Consider the following 14830-nt stretch of genomic DNA (forward strand, 5'->3'; position numbering starts at 1 on the left):
AAGCGTTATACAGTGCCATCTGGATGATATACACGGCCAGCTTCTTGTACCAGATTTTTGTTTTCCGCAGGGCACTGTACGGCTTCAGTACCTGATCTGAAAGATCCACTCCGCCCATGTACCTATTGTAATCCAGGATACAATTAGGTTTTGAGGTGTGGGTACTGGTACCTCGTACAGGGACGGAGGTGGTACTGTCTCCGTGAATTGTTGTCAGTATAAGGACATCTCTCTTGTCCTTATATTTGACCAACAACATATTTTCGGTGCATATTCCCCTGCTTTCACCCCTTCTCATTACTTGGGCAATGTGCGTTTTTGGGAGGCCTCTTTGGTTCTTGCGCACAGTACCGCAAGCTGCTGTACCTCTTGAACCAAGGGCCTTAAACAGGGGGATGCTAGTGTAAAAGTTATCCACATAGAGGTGATAACCTTTATCCAGGAAGGGGTGCACTAAATCCCAGACAATTTTTCCACTAACACCTACGAGGGAGGGGGGGCATTCTGGCGGTTCAATTCTTGAATCCTTCCCTTCATATACCCTAAACCTGTGAGTGTACCCTGAGGTGCTTTCACACAGCTTATACATTTTTATGCCATACCTTGCCCTCTTACTGGGAAGGTACTGGCGGAATTTAACCCTTCCTTTGAAATGTATAAGGGACTCGTCTATGCAAATGAATTTATCTGGGATGTACATCTCTTCAAATTTGGCACTGAAATGATCAATGACCGGCCTGACTTTGAATAGCCGGTCAAAGGTGGGATCATCTCTGGGTGGGCACTGTGCATTATCGTTGTAATGCAAAAATTTAAGGATCGTCTCAAATCGAGCCCGGGGCATGGCCATACGGTAAAATGGGGTGCTGTACAGAACATCTGTACTCCAATATTGCCTAATTTCTGGCTTTTTTACTATGCCCATATGAAACACCAGACACCAAAACGTCATCATCTCTACTGCATCTACAGGGGTCCACCTAGCAAATGATGACGTGGGGTTTTGAGCAATAAACTGCTGGGCATATAAATTAGTTTGGTCCACCATTAAATTTATAAAATCATCAGAGAAAAATAATTTGAAAAAGTCAATTTCTCTGAGACCTGTGGAATCAAATTGGATTCCTGGCATGGCCAAAAACTCAGGAACCTGGGGCTTAAAATTGTCTGGTGGTGGGGTCCATACGAGATCAATTATTGGGGGGTGGGTCTCAGCTGCTCTACGTGGGTGTCTTTGAGGGGGTCCCTCATCACCAGAGGAGGAAGAGGAGCTTAAGACGAATCCTTCAAATTCCCCGCTTGCATCACTGGCTGTGTCAGAGTCAGAGGCAAGCATGGCATATGCCTCCTCCGCTGAATACATTCTTCTGGATGACTGGGATGACATTTGGGATGACATTTGGGATGCCATTTTTATTTTTGTGTTACTGGTAGTGAAATGTTTCAACACGTGTATAGTGTAGGGGGGGGGGTACAAACTTTATTTCAACCCGGGGGGTATGTAGTGTGTAGTGTGTATGTAGTGCAGAAAAAAAAAATACTTTATACAAAAAAAAAAATTGAAGGGGTTAAAAAAAAAAAATTGAAGGGGTTAAAAAAAAAAAATTGAAGGGGTTAAAAAAAAAAAAAAGGTCCTGCGCCAAAAATTGAGCACAGATGTTGGTCAGTAACGTCCGTCACTGAACAGCGCTCAAAGGCAACAGGAATTTGATCAAAAAAAAAAAAAATAGATCAACCCTGTGCCGAAAAAGCTGATCAGTGATGTACGTCACTGATCAGCGCACAGTGGCCACAGGACACCCACAAAATCACAGTGTGTGTAAAAAAAAATTAAAAAAAGACCCCACAGCACCCACAAAAAAAAAAAAAAAAAGGTGATCAGTGATGCGACACTGATTACCAGTGAGGGGCAGCAGGTGCACAACCTTTGGTGCAACTGACAGTGCAACTGGCAGCAACTGACAGGTATATATATAAAAAAAAAAAAACCTCTGCACCCCCAAAAAGTTGCTGATCACCTCAGATATAGTGATCAGCACAAAAGGCGGGGGCAGCAGACACAAAATTTAGCACTCTCTATCACTCTCTGTCACTATCTCTCTCTATCTCTCTATCTCTCACTATCTATCACTCTATGACACTGCAGCAGCAGCACTGACAGTTATATATATGAAAAATAACCCCTGCACCCCCAAAAAGTTGCTGGGGGTGCACAAAAGGGGGGCAGCAGACACAAAATATAGCAGTCTCTATCACTCTCTGTCACTATCTCTCTCTATCTCTCTATCTCTCACTATCTATCACTATGACACTGCAGCAGCAGCACTGACAGGTATATATATATATATATAAAAAAAAACCTGCGCCCCCAAAAAGTTGCTGATCAGTTAATTTATACTGATCAGCACAAAAGGGGGGGCAGCAGTCAGTTATATAAAAAATATATAGCACAATCTGTCACTATCTCTCTATCTCTCTCTCTCTCTCTATCTCTCTATCTATAACTCTATTACACTGCAGCAGCACAAAATATAGCACTCTCTGTCACTAGGCCTCTCTATCTCTCTCTATCTCTCTCTCTCTATCTCTCTATCTAATAACTCGCAGCAGCACAACACAGCACAGGATGTCACAAGAAGAAGCAAGATCCAGGCAGTGATCAGGTAAGTATTTAGCAAGGTTCTGGTCAGTAAATGGCGGCAGCTGGGCACGGTGACCGCACTGCACGCAATTCCAGACCGGAATGGCGTCTGCAGTGCAGTCACCGTTAGTTTAAACCCCCCTCCATGGCTGTGATTGGTCCGTCGGTCCGACGAACCAATCACGGCCTTTGGGGGCGGGCGGGGTGAGGTGGGGTGACACCAGTGTCACCCTTACACCCCGCGGTGATTGGTGCTGTACTTTACAGCACCAATCACCTCCGATCCCGTGTCGTCGGCGAACGTTATTCGCCGGTGACACAGAAAACGCTGTGAATGGCTGTTCATCACTGAACAGCCAATCACAGCGATCGCCGACGGGGGGGCGGCATCGCAGCCCCCCCTGGGCATGCAGGGACATGTCTGCTGTCAGGGACAGCAGACATCGTCCCTCTGTCACTGCGTCTCTAGACGCAGTGACAGTTTGAAGTCATGACGTATATATACGTCATGTGTCGGGAAGTACTTCCCGGCCATGACGTATATATACGTCAAATGTCGGGAAGAGGTTAAATGTCGGGATTTTGTCCTTGTCGGGATTTTAAATGTCGGGATTTTGTCCTTGTCGGTATTTTGACCCTGTCGGGATTTCATACCGAATCCCTATATTGGGCTTGAGACACACTCTTGGTAAGAGTTTTACATATAAACACAGTATGAGAACATGGATACTAATAGAAACATGTGAAAGGAGGAGTTCCAGGAAATTAACTACAAAGGTATAAAAAAAATAAGTTTGTAAACATGTTTTGAAGGTTTGAAGTTTTTTTTATTTAATGGGTTTTTTTTAGCTGCATTTTAACAGTAGCACTACTGCTGATATGTAGCCACCAGGTGGCAATTTCTTGCACATTCAACACCGCTCACTAAGCAGCAGTCATTCGCCGCTCAGCGAGCGGCTTAAAACCACTCGGCCAAGCAACCCCCTCAAATCCCCTCGAGGGAATGTATGTGGACACAACCCGCACATACGGACAATGGGGATAGAAATCAGTGGATGGTCACTGATCATTATTTCCATTGGTGTCTGCCGAAGAGGGGGTGGGCGAAGATGTCTGCCGAAGAGGGGGCGGGCGAAGATGTCATGTGGCATCAGCTGCACGCCACAGGCAAGAATCGGCCTGCCCGCGTTTCCAGGGGAACGCCCAGCATTTTCATGGAGATACCCATAAAACGCTGTTCTGACCACCTGCACACACCCCCTCCCTCCCCTATGAACGCCTCAGCGACTGTTACCGAAGGTGTTCGTAGAGTGACCCTGCACACACCATTGGTCCCCAGTGCGAATATCCTGGGGAACGATCAGTGCAGAATCAGGCCAATTGTAAAAGTTTGTACAACCCTGTTTATAAACCCATTTATAAATCATAGCCATAAAATATGACATTAATAAAAAACTTAAAATAACCAGAAATTAAACCTATTTATGATTATAAAGGTTTACTATGTGTTCATCTTATATATTTTCCTAAAAGTTTCAGTTCATATTGTGTTGTCTAGTAAATAAAGTTTTTTTTTAGCATAAGGTAGTACCAATACAAACACATAAAGAGCCAGTGGAAACTACAAAACCATACAAGTGTATTTCCCTAAGTCACATGATCTGTGACACTGTGTACTCATACCAGGATGGCCGAGTGGTTAAGGCGTTGGACTTAAGATCCAATGGATGTATATCCGCGTGGGTTCGAACCCCACTCCTGGTAAGAATTTTATAAACGACACATTAATGAGATAAATATAATCTCTACACCTGCATGAAATCGACTGAAACATAACAAATACCTGAATCAGCTGAAGTTGCCAACACTAGCATAAGGGAGACATTGTTGCAAAGCCCCTGCATTCATTTTTCGGACTTTTATAAAAGCTAGGACGCGCTGGAGGATTGCAAGGAAGTGCTCTATTTTAAAAGATTTGCTAGTAAATAAAGAGGACAACAAAATGCAACTACCAGGAGTGGGGTTCGAACCCACGCGGACATATGTCCATTGGATCTTAAGTCCAACGCCTTAACCACTCGGCCATCCTGGTGAGCATAATGATAATGCGCCCGCAGCACTTACATACAGTGTGCGCCTAGCGTTTGCGTCCAGCTAACGGTGCCCGGAGTAGCCCAGCGCCGTGCCCCAGCCTGGCCTCAGCACTGTAACCGGAGATGGATGCACACTGCAGCAGCACGCCGCTCTCTGGTAGAGCAGAGCGCGAGCCGTGTAGCAGCACGTCATGGAGGCGGAGTCACCCGTTATCCCGCCTTACCAGCCGTACAGGACTGGGCAAGAGCTGCTGACACTCCCCGCACGTCACAAGCACCGGCTCTCCCGCTGCTGTACGTAGCCTCCTGCTGCCAGTGTGCGGCTGCTAGAGATTGCCATCGGTGTGTACACTATCGTATCGATGGTTACCATCGATGACGGGAACGCTAGTGACCATCGATGACGGGAACGCTAGTGGCCATCGATGGTCGGCAAACTTATTGTTCTTTCATTGAATCACAGCCTGGTGCGGGCCATGTCGGGGGGCGGAGCTATGCTAAACCCCCCCACCCCAACTCCAAAAAAAAAAAACACATTCCTTGTCATCGATAGAGGGGAACCATCAGGCTCTCTCCCATCGATGGAAACCATTCATGATCGGTCATAAACCATCGATGACTGTGGCTCGTCGATGGTTGATGGACATCCCCTAGTGGCTGACTACTTCTTGCTGTGCTGCTATGCAGCCTGTAATACGGCTGTGTGTACGCCGGGTACATCAGGGGGAATGGGTGTCCACCTGCAGTATACGCAGATAAGAGCATGTTTTTCTGTCCGACAAAATTGTCAACATCAGTATTGAAATCTAAATCCGTAAAGGAGACATAAATGTCTTGGAAAAGGAAGCTTATCAGTGTATGACAACTCACATCAGCAAATTGCAGTTACTGATTGGCCAAAATGTCTGGCTTGCCCACTAAGCATGCACTCATCTCTCATTCCTCATATTTTAATTAATCTCTAGTCATTTTGCTCATACACATGAACATCTTTATTCTAATGCTCTACTGCTGTAGTGAGGGATGTGATTATTATTGTCAGAAAGGTGGTGTGGGAATAACCTCTGCGCTACCAGTGGAACCCATCTCATGTACATGGCACGACAGCGCGGGTATGGGTAAAAACCGGAACCGGATAGCACCCCGGAATGCCGGATTGGACAGATTCATCATTGCCGGATTCATCAATATCTGTCATTATGGAGCTTGTAGTGCCTAGGGGGTGCATTGCCAGGTGGGGGGGGCCCGTCTGGTGCAGCTGCTGTGATACCTGTCACCAGGGAGAGGAGATGGGGAGAATAAAGCCTTCCTGCATGGTCTGGGGATGTAATAAAAACCGGAACCTATCACAACCTGTCCCACCCCTCCCCTCCCCCCGACTGGACAAACTCCGAACAGGCACCGTGCGTCCGGTCCAGTTTTCATTTAGTCCCCGGCAGCACAGCCTGGAGCATTGTGATTTTGCAAATTGTGGCCCGGGCCTTAACTAAGCACACATTCTCGCCCTTTCTGTAGGCCCCCATACATTAGGTCTCCCAGCGGCTAGATTTATCATCCAGATTCATCAAAAACGTGGATCCAGCCAATTGTGAGATAAAATATCTGTCAGTGACAGAAATTTTATCTGACAGCCTGACACCCATCAAATATTGTGGCCATACAGTGTGCATTATTTCAGTTATGGCCACACAATATCTGCATTTCTCCCCGACAAAGGATTAGAGTAATCTAAGAAGTAACACTTAAAAGCTAATTGATTCCTTGGGTAACTTATCCACTTTAGCTCTCTCCAAGACTTGATACAGCTCCCCCATGGTATTACTTCTGTAAATGTAACGGTGTGACTGCCTCTTCTGGACTATGATTTTGCATATAAGTTCCATATGCCACTGTGGAGGTGACACAGGAGTCCTTCTGCACATGCACAGAATGACATGCGTGATGCAGGCAGGGGACACTGGGAGGGATCTGACTGGATTTGTCTCAGTTCGGGACTGGAACAGAAGCTGCTACTGGGCAACACAATCTAGAGATGGCTTTACCCACTGGGTCCATGCTCTGGATTCTGGTTCTTGCCTTGGTGCATATAGTAAATGCTGCTAAATTCCAAAAATGTTGAGGTGCGAACACGCCGAGCGATATATCACTCAATGTCTCCTTTTCATCTGCGACCAGAGATGGTCGCTGATGAAAAGGAACCTCTGCCGGCAGAGCCGCAGAGGTAATCAGCTAGACCAGCGATTATAACGGGGCTGAAAACTGGAGCGCGCACGGGGCACACTCCCATCACTGGCAATATGGTCGCCAGCGAGCATATTGCCAGCGATATCAGCCCATATCGCTGCCGTGTGTACACGGCTTCAGTTTTAGAATTTTGGGCTGCATTTTCCTGTTATTACTACATCCCACCCAAAACACTTTTCTTTTTTTTTTTTAGTAACCAAGTGTTTTTTTTTTAAGCTGATTTAATTAACAAGGGATTTTATCTATGTTAATAAAATACATGCAAGTGATATTCATTTACATGGAAGATTATTTTGTTTGTATTTTACAGTGTACCATGGTTATATTCATATAAACTGGAAAATACACTAAAAATTAGGTTCCATCAAATGTACATTGTGTTACAATGAATGGGGCGAATGTCATGCATTCTTCTAAATGCTACAAAATACAGTTGACTGTGTCTGGTGAGTCGGTTACAGATAACATAGATAACACTGACTAAGCTGCAAATTTTTTTGCCAAGGGGAAGAAAATAAATGAAAAAAAAGTGGTTATCTGAAATAGTTACACCATCACTGCATCCTTTAGATAAATTATCTGTAGCTATGATCCTCATAGGGCAATAGCTATATAACACAATGAAAGACAAAATGAACAGCGAGAATACAATGGGCCTTATTCTGGTTCACTCTCAGAGGCAAATTCCTTCTCTAACGGACAAAACCATGTGCACTGCAGGGGGGGGGGCAGATGTAACATGTGCGTAGAGAATTAGATTTGGGTGAGTTAATTTGTTTCTGTGCAGGGAAAATACAAATTCTCTACACGCATGTTACATCTGCCCCCCCCCCCCCCCCCCCCCCCCTGCAGTGCACATGGTTTTTTGAGAAGGAATTTGCCTCAGAGTGAACCAGAATAAGGCCCAATATTTGAATATGGATTACATCAGAAATGTTTACGGCTTGACCATACAATTTGAAAAGGATTGTTCATATTCCAGTGACTTTATTCAGTTTTTTTGCCAAGGGTCCTGTTTCAAACCTACTCAGTATCCTGCAATTTCGGTGCAGGGACCAATGTTGCAGGTCTGCACATGGGTATCGGTAAATCTACGCATGTGCAGACCAGATGTGTGAAAACCTTCGGCCGCTATCACAGTTGCCGAGTAGCTCGGATACTGCGGGATGGGTAGTGGGCGGGCAAGGAGCTGTCACATGGGGGCGTCCCCATGCAAACGCAGGCGTGGCGCAGCCTGCACGGAACTGATGTCACATGACATCAGCACCCGACCCTTTTATCCGTGAGCGGCTGAAAAATCATTAGATCAGGCCTGGCCAACCTGTGGCTCTCCAGATGTTGGGAAACTACACATCCCAGCATGCTTTACCAGAGTTCTAGCATTCCATAGTGACAAAACTGTGGCAATGCATGCTGGGACTTGTAGTTTCACAACAGCTGGAGACACACAGGTTGGTCAGGCCTGCATTAGATGGTCGGCAACCATCCGGTGGGCAACTTTAAGCATTCTGTACTTTCAATGGACGTAGAAAACTATTGTGAGGGCAAAGCAGGAGATAACTGAGAGGATATTAGAAATGGTGGTTTAGGTGATACCTGCCAACCAGAGCCGGATTAAACCTTGGGGTGCCTGGAGCAAGGGCGTAACTACCAAAGGTGCAAGGGGTGCAGCTGCTATGGGGCCCAGACCTGAGGGGGGCCCATATTTACTGTCTAAGTAATATGTTTTACATACATTTATCACCATCAGTTGCTAAATAGGGGGGGGGGGGGGGGGGGCTTACAAGCTTTTGCTATGGGGCCTACTAATATCTAGTTACGCCACTGGCCCTGGGCACTTAAGACAGGGTGCCCTGGAGGAAGGTGGGAGAGTTTATATAAGATAGTGCATATCTCCCAACATGACCCATTCCGAGAGGATCAAATGTGCTCTACCTGGACTTCACTCCTAACCCCTTCACTGGTACGCGCAAGAATTTTCCGGGCTATGCTCCAGTGCGCAGACTGGCAAACACGGAAATTTCTCGGGAGTGCCACCGTCTGCGCTCCCTCCTGCCGGGCAGTGTCGCTGAGCTAAGCGCTGAGATCAACACTGCACTCAGCTTCAGCCGCCAGGAGCCGCTCTAATCTGTACAGTGATAATGTGGTGTCACTGAAATAGGTTCGGGTTTAGGGCACTGATATTCAAGATGAGCAGCGAGCCAAGCACATGCACCACAGGAAGTGCAGCAAACCCGTTTCCGTGTTTCTGTGAAATTACGTTATCACCATACACCTTGACAAGTGGGTGATGAATTTCAGCTACTGAGTAGACTTTTAGACACAGAAATGTGATCACACTTTGCACCTCAATGTTTGACCATGTTTCCGCCAGCCCCACCATCTTCCATGTGATGTTGAGACAGTATAACTAATATAGGAGCCTTTAAGTACAATGATCTGTTTCCAGACGTATATCAGTTTTATGCACATGACGGTGGCATGTAGGCATGTACACATAAAAAAAAAAGACTGTGCAGCTTCTGGACCAACAGGTTTTGGTTTAGCAGCTTTGTTCTTGTTACTCTTACATGCAACAGGTTAACACAGGAAGCTAGAAGCCTAAATGTGTGTGGCCTCTATATTCAATAAGGTTTACAGGTCTGTAATTGTGCAATAAAGAACTGGAAGTAAAGTTATGTAGAACAAGAAACAGAACACACATTCAAATCATAAAATCCTGCAGCAGCAATAATGTGTCATGCAGCTCACTCAGCCGCCTCACTCTTCCCTGGCCACATGTAGTCCTCCACTATTCCCACCTTGACAAATATGCCATAAGTAAACTTCCTACGAGTCCGTACCTGCTGTGGTGTGTATTGGAGGGCAACGGTGGTGTTCATAAGGGATGAGTACGCTATCCCAGTCAGGATGCCAACAGTCATAATCCTGACACATTTTGGTAAGTCCTGTGAAGACCCCCATACACCATGCGATTTGTGCCCGATTTCAGCAGATTCCAGTTGATTGCGCCAGGGTGAAATCGTCCCAAATCACATGTGTATGGTATCTGATCCGATCCGATGTGAGGGGGTGTGGTACAGGACTCCGACAGTCGGGATCCCGACAGTCATTATCCCGACTGGCTGGAGTCAGACAGCATGGCGAGCGCAAAAAAGCCCCTTGCGGGCTCAATGCGCTCGCCACGCTGCGGGCACGGTGGCTCACTACGCGAGCCACCTATTCTATTCTCCCTCTATGGGGGTCGTGGACCCCCACGAGGGAATATAGCGGGTGGCCGTCGGGCACCCGGCTGTAGCGTTTTGACTGTTGGGAACCCGTCCGGCACCCGATGTGAGGTCCCGTGCGCATTGGATCAGAGATCGTATGTGCTATACATGAAATAAATCTTATGTGCAGCCTTCAGCTGCACATCACGGATTCTTTTTAGCCACCGCGAAGTATTGCATCCGATGCTGGGGAATGCCAAGAGCCAGGCAGGCACCACCTATTGGGCATGTCTAACACCACCCATTGGGTGTATCTAACACAGCCAATCAGGCATGTCTACAATCATCTATTGCAGGCACCAACCACGGTCCTCAAGGCACACCAACAGTGCAGGTTTTGTAGATATCCAGGCTTGAGCACAGGTGACTTAATTAGTATCTGAGGGATTCTGATTAAACCATCTGTGCTGAAGCCTGGATATCACAAAAACCTGCACTGTTGGTGTGTCTTGAGGACCGTGGTTGGGAATGCCTGATCTATTGGCACTCGCTACAATATAAAACATCTCTCAGCCACACCATATTCTCCTGTCTATTTCAGTTTTAGGGCCAGATGCACTAAGCTTCAAAAGTGATAAAATGGAGATTGATAAATAGCCAGCCAATCAGCTCCCACCTGCCATGTTACAGACAATGAGGCAGATGTATTAAGCCTGGGGAAGAGATAAACTGGAGATAAAGTGAAAGGAGATAAAGCACCTGCCAATCAACTACCAACTGTCATTTTAAAACACAGTTGATTGGCTGGTGCTTTTTCTCCTTTCACTTTATCTCCAGTTTATCTCTTCTCCAGGCTTAATACATCTGCCCCTGTGTTTGAAAAATATCAGGCAGGAGCTGATTGGCTGGCTGTTTATCACTTTTGAAGCTTAGTGAATCTGACCCTTAATCTTCTAATTACTTCATGTAAGAATACATGCAATAAAAGTCAAAAACATATATGGATAAAACAGAGATGTAGTGATATGCAATGGTCTAGTACAATTAACAATGCAAAACACACATAATTGACTGATGGGTACTTCTTTTAGTGGAATACAGTTCTAAAAAGCTAAAGCCTTTGGTAAAACGTATTGCTGGTATAAGTGGCGTAACTATAAATTTTGCTCCCCGCTGCCATAAAATGTATTGTCTGTCACACTAATTTGTTCGGCACCCGATGCACATGCAGCCCCCCGCTCCCCCAAGCAGCAGTGGCGGCTGCCTTACGGTGCTGCCTCTGCCACTGGCTGGTATTGCTAGCAGCAGGGAGGTGTTCATTAGGGTGTGTATAGCATTAAGGTGTGCCTGTGCACCTCTAACACTCAATGGACTTTATTCTGGTTCACTCGCAAAGGCAAATTCCTTCTCAAATGGACAAAACCATGTGCACTGCAGGGGGGACAGATGTAACTTGTGCAGAGAGAATTAGATTTGGGTGGGGTTTTACTTGAAAGCAAGGGCGTAACTGTCATAGGTACAATTTTAAAGTGAGATCTATATTGCAGTGTAAAAATAAAGCAGTCAGAATTTTCCCTGCACAGAAACAAAATAACTCTCCCTGCACCCAGTCATTCACCCCACATGGTCACATATTGAGGGATGCAGACTGAATCACTTACCAGCCGGAATCGAGGACCACGGCTGGCCAGAGCAGAAAAAAAAGCGGCATGTGGGATTTGTAGTTTAGCTGTTACTGCTCAGACTCTGAGCAGTCAAAGATTAACTACAGATCCCATGATGCCTTTGTTCTTTTTAAAGATGGCCACCGCCGATCTAGACCGCACATGGGCTGTCCTCGTGTCCTGCCTGTCCACTCCAACAGCCGGATAAAGGTTAGCTCAGCTGGGCCCCCTGTACTCTGCCAGCTGTAGGGGTTACACAGGAGGGGAGAGCAGATCAGGCAGGTGGGCTGAGCTACCCTGCAGCCTGCACATGTGAGGACCTCCCCTACACCCCCTTTCCCTGTGCATGTGAAACCCCCCCTACTCATTTCCTCTGTGTGTGACCCCCTGTGCCCCTATCTGTGTGTGTGTGTGTGTGTGTGTGTGTGTGTGTGTGTGTGTGTGTGAGAGAGAGAGAGAGAGAGAGAAACCTTGTCCCCCTTTATCCACTCCCTTATTATTTCACTCTTACTATTTACTTTCCTGCCTCTCTGACCTACACCCCACATCTACAAGTCAAGCTTGCATGTGCTCTGGGCCTACACATGTATGAGCACTCATGGACTCCACAATCATACTGCCCATGGGCATGTAATAAGGCTTCCTTTAGGCTTCCCAGCTGGTGCTATAGCACAATATACATAAAGTATTGGTTCCATCAGTAAGATACATTGGCACAGCAACCTGGCAGTCAAATTAATAACTTTACACCCCACAGTACATTGGGACAGCTAACAAGCATGGAATAAATTAGGCCCTGTTACCTGCAAGTACTCCCCTAGTCCTGGCATCCTAGGTTGCAGCATTATCGCCTATTGGTTAATCAGGTACTGTCAAAGCAGTAGGAAAAGCACAAGGTAAAGGAATTGAGAGAGGTTTACAAAAGAAGTATCGGTACTTGTGAGTTATCTGGGCGCCCGATTTTGGGTACTTGCGATTTGCATGCGATATCGCATGCGATTTGCTATCCGTTTCATTATTCATCATTACCCCACTATCCCCTTAGCGTGAAGCGTGGCAATCAACGTGAACCCGAAGCGTGGCGAGCGCAGCGAGCCAGCGAGGGGCGGCGGTACGCGTCCTCCGACCTTTTCATGCCCTACTATCCACTAGGGCGTGGAGTGAGAATAGAATAGTGTGGCGAGCGCAGCGGACACCTTCACAGGTATCCGCGTGCCCTTGCGGGCTTCACAGGTGTCCGCGTCCCCTCGCCACGCTTCGGGCTCGGTGGCTCGCTGCGCTCGCCACACTATTCTATTCTCACTCCACGCCCTAGTGGATAGTAGGGCATGAAAAGGTCGGTGGACGCGTACCGCCGCCCCTCGCGGGCTCGCTGCGCTCGCCACGCTTCGGGTTCACGTTGATAGACACACTTTGGGGATAGTGGGGTAATGAAATGAATAGCAAATCTTATGCAAATCGCATGCGATATCGCATGCGATATCGCATGCAATCTAGTACCAAAATCGGGCGCCCAGATAACTCACAAGTACCGAAGTATCAACTAGTGTAAAAGCAAAAAAGATGCCCCTTAGGAAATATAAGCAGACTCAAGGTTTTCATACATTGTTCAATTGTTGGGTGTGTGCTCCTGTCACACATCACTGTTCAAAAGGTATGTACTAGATCTCATCTCATTGCAAATCCTATGAGATGCAATATTGTATACAATAATTGTACCGTGTATGGGCACAACTACAGTTTAATACCCAAAAAATGCAAAATCATGCAAAAATCCAAAGGCTAAATATAGTATTAAAGGCACTACAATGGAAACTACAGATAAGGAAGTCACTATTTCAGATAACTTGAAGGCAGCTAAGCAATGCAACAAAGCAGTGAGGAAGGCAAGTCAGATCATTGGAGGAATCAATATCAGAAAGAAAAAGGTCGACCACTGAAGGTTGACAGGGCTTAGGTAGACACCTGGAATAGGTACCATTTGCACCAGTGACCAGGTGGCAGGCCTCGCTCGGGGTGGCTTGGGAGCCTGAACTCCCAAGCACTTCCGAGTCCCCCTGAGCTACCCCAAATCTCCCCGAGCGGGGCCTGCCCGTCTGGTCACCGCTGCAGTGGCAGCGCCAGTGATTGCTGGAGTGCAGAGGTGAGGAACGGGGGGTGTGTGTGGGTGTGTGACAGGAGGGGGTCAACGACAGGGGGGTGCACAGCTACAGCCACCACAGATGCACACCTCCTTATCGATGGTACGCTCCTGTAGCGCGGCTCAGCCTGGAAAATCTCCGGGCATACTACTGAAGTGGTTAATACATTAGAGACTGTTTAAAGAAGGGTAACTAAAAAGCTGCAAGGTGTTTATCACAAAACTTACCAGGAAAAACTAAAATATCTTAATATGTTTAGTTCAGAGAAGGACATGATAGATGATGCTAACAAATATATCAAGGGTTTTACCAAGGTAGAGGAGGGAGGCATTACTCAAAAGAAAAAAAGTATTCGCATACAAGGACAAATTGTGAGGAGGTAGGTTCAAAGGGAACTTGATGAAAAACTTGAAAGGGTTGTGGATAGCCTTCCATCAAAGGGGGTAAAGGCTAAGACAGTAGAGTAGTCATATATACAATTATCCTATATACCCATTGTCAGCACTGTACAGCCGCGTCCTCTATATTATATTATATATCAGTGTCTATTTAGCCTTCAAATTCACATTCTCACACAGAGAATAAGCTCAAATTCACATTCTGACACAGGGAATGAGTAAAAATCCACATTGTGACACAGAGAATAAGCTGAAATTCACATTCTGACACAGGGAATGAGTAAAAATCCACATTCTGACTCAGGGAATGTGCCCAAACTTTACATCCTGACACAGGGAATGTCAGCTGACACCTAACGCAACATAAATTACAAGCTGTGTCAAACTCATGGCCCTCCAGCTGTTGTGGAACTACATGTCCCAGCATGCCCTACCACAGT

General features: G+C 46.4%; 2 non-coding genes across 2 annotated transcripts; one reads left to right on the forward strand and one right to left on the reverse strand.

The window, feature by feature from the left end:
- The first annotated feature begins 4322 nt into the window (after nucleotides 1–4322).
- On the forward strand, nucleotides 4323–4405 carry TRNAL-UAA (transfer RNA leucine (anticodon UAA)). The gene has a single exon. It is a non-coding gene; the product is annotated as a tRNA-Leu (tRNA).
- A 245-nt stretch (nucleotides 4406–4650) lies between these two features.
- Nucleotides 4651–4733, reverse strand: TRNAL-UAA (transfer RNA leucine (anticodon UAA)). Its single transcript has one exon. It is a non-coding gene; the product is annotated as a tRNA-Leu (tRNA).
- Between the last annotated feature and the right edge of the window lie 10097 nt (nucleotides 4734–14830).

The sequence above is a fragment of the Crinia signifera genome, chromosome 3 (assembly GCF_055691185.1).
Source record: "Crinia signifera chromosome 3, ASM5569118v1, whole genome shotgun sequence".
Taxonomy (NCBI): Eukaryota; Metazoa; Chordata; class Amphibia; order Anura; family Myobatrachidae; genus Crinia; species Crinia signifera.